Consider the following 13,443-nt stretch of genomic DNA (forward strand, 5'->3'; position numbering starts at 1 on the left):
AATGGCTGAGAAAAAAATCATACCATAAGTGCTGAGTGTCACCACCTTCCAAAGTGAAGTGTGAGACCACCGCTCCGGGTACCTGCGGCTGCATAACCAGGGTCACCAAAACTCAGAGGAGTAAGAAACCATTTTCTTTTCCCCCAAAATTCGGGGTCAGAAATTCGAATAGGGCATCAAGGGACTGGCTGCTAGTATTTGGAGGGCCCAGCATGTGCAAGGAGATGCGGGGAGGGGACGGGACTGGATGAGATGGCTTGACGGGGGCCACAGGACAGGGGCTTTGATTCTCCTGTCAGCTTGGCTCCTCCGGTCTCCTGGTGTGCCCTCTCTGCATGGCAGTCTGGGGCATCCTCGGAGCATGGTGGGCCTGGCATGGGCCTTCTTACAAGTCTGCTAAATTCCCCCAGAAAGAAAGTGGAAGAGGCCAGGAAAGGCAAGACACAGCATCACTTCCACCACGTTCGGTGGGGCAAGGCACATCCCAGGGCCAGGCCGGGTTGGAAGGGGCAGGACAGGAATAGATTCCACCTTCCTGAGGAGTCCGAGCGGGACACAGGGATAGGGAGCGAAGGAAGCGGTGGAGATGATAACCTCCATCCTCGACCTGTGCAGACCTTTCAAAGGAAGGGATGGAAGGTTTTTTGCAACCCTTAGCTCTGTACCAGCCAAGGGTTTCAAATGTTCACAGTTAGAAATTAGAAAGCAAATTTAAGAGTTGCCAGGAGGCCGAGGCACTTTCCTTCCCCTGTTGCTCCTTTACCTCCAGCCTAGTGGGAGGGGCTTCAGGGAAGCCCCCGATCCGATTCACTTTCTGAGTGTTGCCTTCAGTGCTCCGCCAAGGTAAAAACGCCTGGTGTGGGGTGGGGTCTCCATAGCCCACATGGAGAGCTACCTGTGAATCAGAGGAACCCAGAGCTGCGTGCTTGAGCCTCGGATAGTATTGAGGAGGGGAGCGGGGCACTCCTTGGACACTCAGGCAGGGCCTTCTTCATGCGACATTCATTTCCTGCCGGGGCTCAGTTCTATGCTGTGCTCTTGTTTCTTGGTGCATGGCTGGACCTGCAAGAAATGGTGGTGCAAAAGGCCAGGCCATGACCTTGCACGAGCAGGTCTGGCTCATTTTATGAGGGGAGTTGCAGAGAGCCAGGGGCTGGCTCTGGGAACAGTCACGCCCACGGGCCATAGGAGTGACTGTGCACTGTGCTTTCTGGGAAAGAGACAGCCCTGATTGGTGGCTGCTCCTGCCCAGCGTCAAGGAGCCCAGGACCCATGAACTGAGCCGGCATGGATGCATGTGCCTCCAGGTTCTGTGCCGGGTTCTTACATGACATTTATACTGTAACCCAGCAGGACCCTGTGGGGCCTTCCCGGGACAGACCCCTCCCCCAGATCCTCTGCGGCAGCTTCTCTCTGTAGGACCCACATCATAGTATCTCACACAGATTTCCTGGGTTCCTCAGATGCTCAAAACCACCACCCAGTGGAAGAAATTAACTACTTGATGATCACGAGCATGTGGCCCCCAGACCGTCTGACCTCTGAGGATTGATCACCAGCAACCAGAAGATTGTGCACAGCTGACCACAGACCCTGGGCTACCCCTCCCTCAGGTGGCCTTTAAAAATGCTCAGCTGAAACCTTTTGGGGAGTTCAGGGTTTTAGAGGCATGAGCTGCCCATCCTCCTTGCTCAGCCACCAATAGACTGTTCTCTGCTCCAGTCTTCAACATTTCAGTGTTTTCTGGCCTTACTCTGGCATTAGGTGTACAAACTTGCATTTGGTGACAGTTTGGTGAAATCAGCCTGGGAGTCTGTGCCCGTGGGAGGTCAGCCCGGCCGAGGCTGCACCTTCCTGGGCCCCAGCAGCGGCCGGGGTGCACACCATTACGAGAACAGGGAGGGACTCTCCCCGACAGGCCATCCCAGCATGAGGCTTTCTGGAGCCAAGAACCATCTGGAGCTGCATCCACACTTGGTGTCACTCATAGGTGAGTGGCTCCAGCTCGCACAGACTGGGAATTCTCTCCATCCTTCTGGGTTCGTTCCCCCTGGGAAGTGAGCTGCTCTGGGCTCATCGTGAGCCACTCTGGGTCCGTTCTCTTCGGGAGCTGGGCCCGTCTGTGCGGAGGCCTCCTTCTGGGAGTGGAGGGGCAGTTTAAGACGCCACCTCCTCTGGTTGTCTGTCTGTGCTACCGCAGCTTGTTTGTTGTTTGTGTTCTCGTGTGCATCACCGTGGGGTGAGCCGCTCCAGTTTGTACAGGATGGAGAATCCACCCACTCCCCTTGGGCTTGTTCCTGCCCGGGAAGTGAGTCACTCTGGCCTCACTGGGAGCCACGCTGGGTCCATTCTTTTTTAGGAGTCAGGCCACTCTATAGGCCTCTGTCTGGCACTGGGAGTGGAATTTTGAGGCTCCATCTCATCTGATCTTTGGTTTGTGGGACCGTGTATGTGTGTGTGTGTATCAGTACTTGCACTGGCCGGTTGAAACGTCTTTGGTGAGTACATGGGCTCACGTGCGATGGCACCAGGGCGCCTTCCCTACTGCGTTGGCTTCTCCCTGGGGGGGAGCGTTGGTTGGAGTGTTCCCTTTCTAGCCTTGGTCCTTCATTCAGCTTCATCTCTGACGGGGCACTGGTTGGGAAATTCCCTTTTTGGAGTCTGGAAAACTGTGACCCTGAGAGACCGTTTTGAATTGTTTGCTTGGTGTGTGTGTGGGTCTTGGTATCTGAGTCCAAATCCTGTTATCTCTTCCTGGTTTGGCTGAACGTGTAGGATGTGAATGTGAGCGAGTGACATATATTATTGTCTATTACTGTTATTTCTTTAAACTGAAGTTGATGTTTGGGAACTGGGGGAAAAAAATCCCTGAAAATAGCCCAGATGGTTGGGTTTTGTAAAAGCAGCTAGAGGAGGAGTTTGCATTCCTCTTTCTGTGCCTTTGAGATGCAGGTGGCCTACCTGGGCTTTCAAGGAAAAAAAAGAAAAGAGGTTTTTTTTAAACTCCAGCATAAAAAAAAAAAAAAAAGCCTATTGTAACATCTTTTCTACCCCTTGCATCCCCAGTGCCCCTTTCTTTTCTGGTGAACTTGCTGTGCCCACAGGCGGCCAGGCGAGTGGCGGCTCACGGGCTGGGCAGGCTGGGCCGGCACAGACAGGCAGTGGCCTCCAGGTCTGCTGGACACCAGCCCTTTTAGAGAATGTCATCTGTGTGCCACCAGCCCATCCTCACTTGAGCTCACTGATCCTGGGCTGACCAGAGGGAGTGAGTTCAGGCTGTGCAGCATTGGCCACAGGGACCTTGGGTTATGGGGGCTGCAGACCCGGCAGCCAGAGGCCATGGAGCCCATGGTTTGGAGCTGCTTCTGTGAGTCCGTGTGTGTCATGGTCTGACCCCTGTGGCTGGGGAACAGTCAAGGGCAGCAGAGGGGACAGGAACAAAGGAGCAGAAGGACCACACTCTGCCTAGGTCCAGCCTCACTGCATCCTTCTTCCTCCCAGCTTCCTGACACTGGGAGAGAGGCGTGGCTCCTTAGAGGTCCTGTAAGGCTCAGCGTGCGGGCCAGCTGTGCTGACCTCGCACCTCAGTCCTCAGACCACGCACTCGCCCTGGCAGGTTGAAGGGAGAAGAGACAAGTCTTCTGAGCGTGGTACTTGGAGCCTCGAGGAGGGAGCTGTGTGCGATACTAACAAGGACCGAGGCCCAGCTTCTCCAAGGCTCCCTCCCGCCCTCCCCGCCACCCATCCTGGACACTCTCTCTCCAGCCCATGATGGCTTTAAACATGGCTCCCAGTTTGTCAATACCCTCCCCCTGAAACTGGGCCAGGTGCTGCCACCTCCACCAACAGTGCATGGCGGGCATGAGGCCAGGTAACGGGCTTGGGTATAACAAGCCGGCAGCGGGATCCACCTCCCTGGGGCTGCCTGTGACCAAGCCACCTCAGGACGCATCCACCTGCCGCCGCTGTCCAGCCCCGAGCCTTTGAGTCACCTCACCAGTTGAATCAGCCCCGGCCGAGGCCCCAGGCACCATGGAGCAGGGACCAGCCAGCCTGCTGGGGTCCATCCAGGTTCCCCACACCAAAAGCAAGTGACATAACATGGCTGTGTCACAGCATCAGTGATCGATGCCCTGTCTCAGGGCCTGGCCTTAAAGTGGATCAATGCAGAGAGCTTTGCTGATGATGCGGACGGTCAGAGACAAGAACAGGACTTGCCTGCTGGCGGGCTCTCGGCAGGACAGGACTCCAGGTGGGACAAGCCCAGGTGACAGCCAGCTTTGCTTGTTTGTTCCAGGTTTTGCTTTCATGAGAGTGTTTGTTTCTCCAGTCCTTCCCGGCCCTTCCAGGTCCTTCCAGGCTTCTGTGAAGGGGGGCAGCCTGGGAGTATCTTCCCAGCTGGGTTCAGAACAGGGTGCTGGTGGCCGATTCCCACCTGCTGCTGCTGCTTCCTGGAGCTGCGAGGAGATGGGGGTCACAGAGCTTCCTGCCGCTGGGAAATGAATTGCTGCCTGTTGTCATTTTTTAAAGGCGCAGGGGGCGGAGGGAGGAAGACAACAACCTGAGGAAATGTACAGGACAGTCCCTGGGTTCACCTCGGAATCCCTTTATGGGAACGACTTTCCAGCTGATTGCTTTTTTCCAGTGGGAGGGAGGCTACACCAGCACCAGGAGCTGACGGTGCCGGGGAGCCTCCGTTTTGCAGGGTGAATGGACCCTAGGTGCCACGCACAGCCTGCAGGTGGCTCAGACGGAGCCTCCCCTCTCCACATCAAGCTCCCCGACAACAGGGGTTTCACACTTGCCGGCGTGTGTGATTGGGTCCTCGGGACAGGCTGCAGCGTGTGTGTCCTTAGAGTTGGGGTGTCCACACAGCTGTGGAGCTTAGTTAACAGTGAAGGGAACTCACTGGAAGGAACGGGACCCAGAACTTGGTGCCCATCCTACCTGTTAAAGATGGTTAAAGAAGACAACGTAGGTGATACAGACAAACTTTATTCAACACTTCATAACGCCGACTGTCTCTGTTCTTAAGGGTCCAGAGACCTGCACAAAGGGGCAGAAGCCTGGACCCTTTTATAGGATAAGGAATAGGAACAAGGCAGAGAAAAATATAAAATGGGGTGGGAATAAATAAGGAAGTTTTGGAGAGCCCAGAGTGGGCTTGGCACCTGGAGGCTGCTGACTGGATATACTGTGTTTCTGGCTAAAGGGAACATTTCCAGGGACTCGAAAGTTTCCTAAGTTTCTGTTTGCTGTCATGGTACCCAGGGCGCCATCTTGGGATCAGAGATTTATTTCAATAAACCCAAGTACAGTTGACTCTCAGTATCCTCCTGTCTCGCGTCTGTGAATTCAACAAACTGCAGATTGAAAATATGTGTGTGTGGGGGGGAATTCCAGAATATTCCATACTCTACAAGGCTCTGTACCCATGGAAGGTATGACTCTGCCCCTCCTTGAGAAATGTTCCCACAAAACCGGAATAATATCGAAGGGAACAGACAGAAGGGATTCTCTTTGGGCCAAGAGTGGCCCAACTGGAATAAACCCTCAGGCCCAGAGAAGACTGAAACTGCATGTTATTTATTACTTTTTGGGCCCCTCTTCATGAGGTATTTGTGCCTGAGCCACAGGCTTGATAACAAATGCAATAAAAGTGGGGCAAATGCTGATGTAATGTAACATCATGGGATGATGATGTAACCTGTATGGTAAACGAGAGTTGCTGTTGAGACATAAATAATCTTTTTATGGTAGTCCTGAGAGGTCTGATGCCAGATGCATGGTAAATACACTCACTTTATGGAAAAGCCTTTCCTTTGAACAGACGGGGAAATGGTCTACAATGTAAAGTTACATGTGTGCCACTCATGTGGGCTTTATTTTGTTCTTTTTGTGTGATTTGTTAAACTCTTCCTTAGTCACTTAAACAGAAGAGGCCTAGTTAGACATCCTCTAGATTTGTGGGCCTAGGCTGCGCTAGCGAAGATGGGGCCTCATGCCCGAATCGGGATTGACCCTGAATTGCGTCGTCACTGAGTGAAGCGTATCGCCTGTATAAGTACAGTGTCCTTCCTTAGACCCGCGACTTTGAAGAGATCTGGAATTTTCTCTCACTGAGCATTGCAGGCCTTTTGTCTTTTGAATTTTGAAGGCAGAATTTAACAGACTTGGGTTCATGCTACCCTCTAGGGAGGCTGAGGCCTGGATGGTCCCCTCCGGCTAAGCGGTCTGCCCGCCCCTTTCTCCCAACTTCCCCGCACAAGGTAACCACGGTCCTGGAGTCTGTGTTCATTAGATGCCTGCTTCCTTTTTGTACATTGTTATCTCATCGATAACACGTTCCTGGGAAATATTTTATATTTGTTGTTTTTAACTCTATAAGATTAAACTAGCCAATAGCTATATTCATGATCGTATTCTTTATTCCTTTTTGAACGTCTCAAATAATACATTTTTAAGATGGAAAACAAAGATCAGATTTTTTTTTGAAAATCGTGTTTTAAATTTTTTTTACATGTTTCTGTGATCTGTGAAAGAGGAATGTTGGCTTTGAAAGCTGATGTCCAGGAATATCTGGGGACAGCCTTTATTTTTTTGCAAGATGGCATCCTGCAGTGGAAATACAGCTCACTGTCAAATCGGGATTTCTCCTGAGGTCGTTAGGAAATCTTTCTAAGCTCTCATGGCCACTGTAGGAAGCAGCAGGTTTAGCATCCACAAAATAGATGATCCGGCATCAGAGAGAGAGAATCCACATTTTTTTTTTTTTTTTTTTTTTTTTTTTTGCTGCTATGCCTCCCCCTCCCCCTGCTTTCCCCCCTCCCCAGTCCTCTCCTGAAGCCAAGAACTTCTGGAAATTAGAAGAGTTCATCCAAGATACACATTTATGTCCTGGTGATGGGAACTCAGCATGTTTCTCCTCCAAGGAGAACTCGTGTGTCCCACAAAGACCTCCTCCCACTGGGGATGTGGGTGCCCCAGGTTGTGACTTTCAAGGACTAGGATTTGAAGGTGGGAGGGGAGCATCTGAATACCTGACTCAGGCCACAGGGAGTTGGGGGCAGAGAAGTACTGAGGTTTAAAAAAAAAAGGCATTGTGGTCCCCCATTCCTCTCCCACATCTCCACAGAGAATTCTGATGACAATAAAAACAAATTAGTAATACTTACTGGCACCCAGAGGGGAGCAAGGCACAGAAGCTGATGTTTCACAGACCTTTCCTCATTCAACCCACAAACTTGTGCACATTGCTGTTCCCAGCTTACAGCTAAGAAGCTGGGACTCAAAAAGGGTCACTCAGTTGCCCAGTCTCACAGTGTGTCAGTGAGGGTCCAGGTTAAGATGTTCACTGGGCTGTAACTGCCTGAAGCCCAGGCTCCTTCCCATACACCTGCTGCCACATTCTCCCAGAGTCGCATGGAACACACCTTGCAATGCACGGGGAGAGAATGCTCACTGCCCGACGGGGACCGCCTTCCACACGGCTGAGCCCGTGGTGAGGGGCAAGCCCATCCTTGCCTTACTCTTAAGAGAATTACTGATTACAGTGTTTGACAGTCATCAGGATTCTGCCGGCAGATGAGTGAGGGAGTGGCAAGTAATGAGCTACACATTTAGCCGAGCCAGGCTCGGAGCTGCTTCCTAGATGGAAAACCCCCCACCACTGCTTGCCGGGCGGCTTCGTGGGACCACCGGCCTGGCCTCAGGTGTAGGCTGTGGGGCGAAGACAGCCAGCTCCCTTAACTCGCCCAAAGAGGAGGCCTTCTGACCTTAATCCTGAAGTCAGCAGTTGACGGGCCATGAATCTATCTCTGGCTGGACCTGGAGTGATGCATTCTCTTGCTTAACCGTGTGAGGCAGCAGCTTAGGAGAACTTGCTCCAGAATGTTTTCGGGTTTCAATAGCCCTTGAGCTCTTTATCAAATTCCAGCTTTATCGACGACCTTGGCTACAAGGAAAATGGGATTCTACTTATCTCTGCTATTTCAGACGGACTGGCAGAAGTCCCTTCGATAAAATCAAGATGGCAGAGGGGCCGTCTCTTGGGAGTCTTGATGCCGACACAAAGTCAACTTTCTGCCGCTGAAATCACCGGAGCCCTGCTCAGCTGGCTCCCAGCTGCCCCAGTGAAGGGAGTGAGGCAGACAGGAGGTGGGGCGGGGTGGTGCTGCAGGAGGGGAGCAGGGGGGCCCAGCCACTGCCCAGATGGCCAAGTGGAGTCACCTCCCTCCCTGCAGGAGCAGGGTTGCCCCCCGCCCTCCTCTCCCCTGATGGATGCAGGAGCAGCCCGGCCCAGGGCGGTGTGCAGAAGCACTCTTCTGGGAGGCGCGTGGGGCTCACGGCTGGGACTCAGACTTGGAGTCAGTACTCGTTTTCCACTCCTCCCCGCCAGGGCCCCTCAATCACAGCCCTGGACACCCCTGCGGAGCCCGCCCTGCCCGTCTCTGCAGAGCTGGCTGGCGGAGGCCGACTTCGTGGGGCTCTAGGGGTCCGGGCCAGCAGAAAGCAGGGCGAGGGCCACAGCCTCCATTGTCCCTGGCAGCTAAGCCAGGCTCGGACCTGCTTCCTAGATGGAAAACCCCCACCACGGCTGGCCACGCGGCTTCGTAGGACCACCGGCTTGGCCTCAGGTGCAGGCTGTGGGGGGAAGACAGCCAGCTCCCTTAACTCGCCCAAAGAGGAGGCCTTCTGGCCTTAATCCTGACCATCCCAGGGGAGGCTGGAACCAGGCAAAGCTAAAGCGGAAATAGAGACTGGCCACATCATGGGAACGCAGATATTTTATCCTTGACTGTTTTTAAAAAGTCTCCTTACTGGCAAAGTGTGCAGTTATGCAGGGCTACCTCTTGTGGTCTATTTGCCAGCAAAACCTCTCAAGTCTTATAATTTGGTACCAAAGAGGCAGAGAACAGAAAGCCCAGAAGTGCAAAATAAAACAGCAGCAAATCCTTTCCCCCTAAAGCAAGCCCTGCACACACTCAGACAAATTGCTGGGGAGCAGGTCCAAATGCAGATGTGACGCAGCAGGTCTGGGGGCCCCCAAGATGCTGCATTTCTAACGGGCTCCCCCGTGAGTCATGCCGCCGGTCCTCAAATGACACCTTGGGGAGTAGGAGTCTCCAGTGTGATGGCGTTGCATGTTAGACACTTCAGCAACCACAAGTGTTCTGTAAGATAATCCATACTTATTCTTCTGTCCATCCATTCATTCATTAAGCATTTTTTTATCTTAGTAATGTTTCCCTCAGTTTTATCAAGATGTAATTGATGTACAGCACTGTGTAAGTTTAAGGTGTACAGCCTAATGGATTGACTTCCATTTGTTATGAAATGGTTATGACGATATGTTTGGTGAACATCCATCATTTCATACAGATGTATAGATAAAAAAGAAAAAAAGAAAAAATGTTTTTTTTCCTTCTGTTGAGAACTCTTGGGATCCACTCTCTAAAACACTTTCAAGTATACTGTCCAGCAGTGTTAACTCGTCATCGCGTCCAGTGTCTATTGGGTAAGTGCCACGTGACTTCTGTGCTCAGCACCGGCCCAGCAGCTGACCTGCATGTAGACCTCGAGAGACCCCCAGTTCTCAGTGAACCCTTCCACAGATTCACCGTGAGCATTCGGTGTAATACACTATCCACGCACAGTGGGTCCAGAAAGTGTAGTCAGCCATGCTGCTCCAGTGGAAGCGTCAAAAGCAGATATGTCAGCGAGCATCATGGGATCCGCTGCTTATCAGGAAGTCCTCACTGAGGCTGCCTCAGCCCACCCCGGGGTGCTGGGCCAGAGGTGGTCCCCGCCCTTCTCAGGTTGTGTGGCTGCCATCTTCGCAAGGTGGTACACAGCCACTCGGCTGCGGTGGTAGGGATCAGTAGAAAGACAGGGCAGAAAGGTGAGGGGCAGAGGGAGGAAGGGGAAATAGTAAAGACTGACAAAGACAAAAAAAAAGGGACTCCCATCCGGATGCACTGTCTCAATTTTAATTGTATAACATTTTATTTCTTTTTTAATGACTATAAAAATAACACATATTCAGTGTAAAATAACTCAAATGATGAAATGCAGAAAATAAATGTGAAAGCCTCCCCAGATCCCACGCCCTAAAGGAGGACAGTTGTGTGTATGCTGTTCCATATTTTTCTTCTACACAAACAAGTACAGATGAGGCAAAACAGAATCCTAGCTCATGCACTGAGCACGTTTCCTTTATTCACTAAACAATTGTAGGCTTTTCACAGGTCAGTTCTTTGGCTTCAGCCTCAGTATTTTTCAGTTTTTAATTCTATTTCATTTCATAGTTTACCATCAATTTGTGTCACCAATTCCTGATTGGTGGCCATTTGGATGGTTTCCCTTTATTCTCTAATAGATAATGTGATACCCTGATATTTAAACATATATCTTTACATGCTTGATTTCCATGTGATGCCCTGATATTTAAACATATATCTTTACATGCTTGATTTCCATGAAATAAATTCTAAAGGAATTACTGGGTCAAAGGAGATGACCTCAGATAATACCAAATTGCCCATCACAAAGGTGGTTCCAATTTAAGCTCTGGCAGAACATGTGACAGTACCAACTCCCAGCATGGTTTCAATCTGTGATAAGTTCACAGGATTTAATTGTCGTAATTTGCGTTCCTTACACCTTGGCAATGGTTGGGAGCATGCATAGTATTAGCCATTTCTGTCTCTGTCCTTTGTGAATTGCCTGTTTGTAGCTCCTTGATTTATCATTCTACTAAGTGGTTCTTTTTCTTATTGATTTATAGGAGCTTTTAATACTCAATGAATATTCAGTCTTTTTAAAGTTGCCGTACACGTGGTAAATATTCTTTCCACGTCTGAGGAAGCATTGTAAAAGTTAAATGCAAGGACTTGAAAGTTCAGATCCTGTGCCTATAATAAAGTATTGCACTTTATTAAGTAAAAATAATGCAAATAAAATTCTCACTACAGGGCTTAGACTCAGCAAGCACTTCAGAATCACTTTCTGTAGGTGTTGCTTGCAAATCCCTTTACTGTAACCTTGAGACTTGTATCGTTTAGTCAGATAGTCCTCTTACTCATACTTTCTGCCCTTGTGGCTGAGCTCAGAATGGTCTTGATTACAGTTCTATTCTCATGTTTATTTCAGGCTTTCCCTTTTTTTTTTTTTTTTGAGGATCTGTGTCCTAGCAGGTGGGAGGGTATAGCTCAGTGGTAGAGCGCATGCTTAGCAAGCACAAGGTCCTGGGTTCAATCCCCAGTACCTCCATTAAAAAAAAAAAATCTGTTCTTCGCTCAAATCATCATCCTGTGTACCCCTTCCAGTCCCTTGCCTCCTTTCTCATCACTCACCTGCTTAAATAGCACCAAAGTCTTTTCCACTCAACCAGAATCAAACCCAAACCCTTTTCTGCAGATTACATCTTTTCCTACTTAATCTTCTACCTCGGTACCCTCACTAAGAGTCCATTCACTAAGCTCCAGCCACATTGGCCTCCTTCCTGTCTCAGGTGCACCAGCGCCCTACTGCCTCAGGACCTTTGCACCTACCATACCTTCTTCTGACTCTTCATATAGCCACCTCCTTTTCAAAATTCAAATCCCAAGTAAATGTTACTTTCTCAAAAAAATCCTTCCTTGAACAAACTGACTAAAAATTGCTCCCTCCCCCATCACCACCTTCTGGCACACCTCTCTAATTTATCTTCTTTATTTCATCTCTCACCTCCTGAGGTGACTTTATCTATCTCTTGGCTTTCCTGTTGGCAGTCTGTCCTGCCATCTCCCGCCAGCTCCACTGCAGAGGCCTGGGATCTCTCTGCCCGGGGCTGACCTGTCCTCAGGGATGAGAGCAGCCCTGGCACACAGCACGCTCTGGGTGAGCTGAATGATTATGTGGTGTGATCGGCAGGGATGATGCTCTGCAGGCTGGAAAGATCAAGGTAGACAGAGGAAAGGAAAAAAGAGCAGGGACCAAGAGAGGGGAAAGGAAGGAGGCAGGAAAGCAGAAGATGGGGTGAAGTTTGGGAGGAGAAACAGCCCACGCCTAGCAGGCCCAGGAGAGAGAAAAGCCGGGCAGAGGCAATGGGGTTGTACTTTGGCACCTGGGTGAGATCTGCTGAGGCCCTGCCACCCCTGTGTACAGGGCTAGGGGCTCCCCAGCACCTACTACAGGAGGCAGGCTCACACTACACCAGGGAAGACAGTGGTTGCAATAGGTCTGTGGCCACCAGCACATGATTCTGCCCCCAACGCAGGCAAGGGCCCCAAAAGGAGGTCAGTGGAAAAAAAGCAAGGCTGTTAAGAGCTGAGTTTATGTTGGGCCTCACACGCTTACCTGCTGACATTCCAGGGGAGCCCAGGGCCCCCCAACATTGTAGGGAAGCTTCAAGAATAGAACACAGTGGCAACTGGGGCGTTGATGATAAAAGAGGAGTGTGTGGGCTGCTGCAGTTGAAACTTGCCTCCTGCATGAAGACAGAAAACGGGCAAGACGTCCAGTCAGGAAATCAGCCTTGCAGCTGTTTTTTCAACATTCTTGCAAGGTCTTCTCATCAGTTGAAGAGTGGAGACCTCCAACCAGCTGGATATGCATCTTAATACTTTTAAATGAAAATCTTTTCCCAGTAAATCGTCGACAGTTTCGTATCCCCAAGAGAACAGGGAAGGGGGTGGAACCCCTCCCTAGAGAGACCCCCAGGCGGGATCCTGTCACCCCTGCCATCTCTGTAGTGACGTCAACTCTGACATTCAGTCTTATATTCAGTAACGTCAGCATTAGTAATGATTAGTATTAGTGATTCAGTATTAACCTGCTCGACACCGCCACTGCGCAAGCACGGGGGTGGGGGTTCTCTTGGTGGGGGTGGGGGGGGGCGGAAAGGGAAGAGAGAGAGAGGAGTACAAGTGCCCAGAACCACCCCTGGCCCCACCCCCGCCGAGCTTTCTGGGTGTCGCTCCTCAGGGATTCTGGTACCCGGCGGCACTGGGGTCCCAGACACGCTGTTCACAAGTCACACCGCAAACATGCTTCTCTCAGATCAACTCAAGACGTGTTTCTGTGCCCTCCGGGGACAGACTGGCATTGCAGGTGTCAAATAACACCAACAGGCTAGTCTTTCGAGGGCTCCCTGCCAACTTCCTGTCTGTTTAGAAATATTGGGACTTTGCCTGAACACGGGATTTTGGAGAAAATATATCGTAAAGCCCACCTGGACAAACCCTCAGGGAGAGCCCAGAGATCCCCCATCAGTCTCGACCACGTGTTGGCCAGGGGTTTTGTTTCCCCACATTTCTTCTCAGGACGCCAGGTGCCCTTGCCTCGTCTGTGAAATCCTGCAGGACGTCGTCAGCTGAACCTGGAAACGAAGTAGACACAAGCGCTAACCTTGTATGGTCTGAAGCAAGGGAAGTGACTTGCAGAACACTGAGCAGTGACGGC

The sequence above is a fragment of the Camelus ferus genome, chromosome 35 (genome assembly GCF_009834535.1).
Source record: "Camelus ferus isolate YT-003-E chromosome 35, BCGSAC_Cfer_1.0, whole genome shotgun sequence".
Taxonomy (NCBI): Eukaryota; Metazoa; Chordata; class Mammalia; order Artiodactyla; family Camelidae; genus Camelus; species Camelus ferus.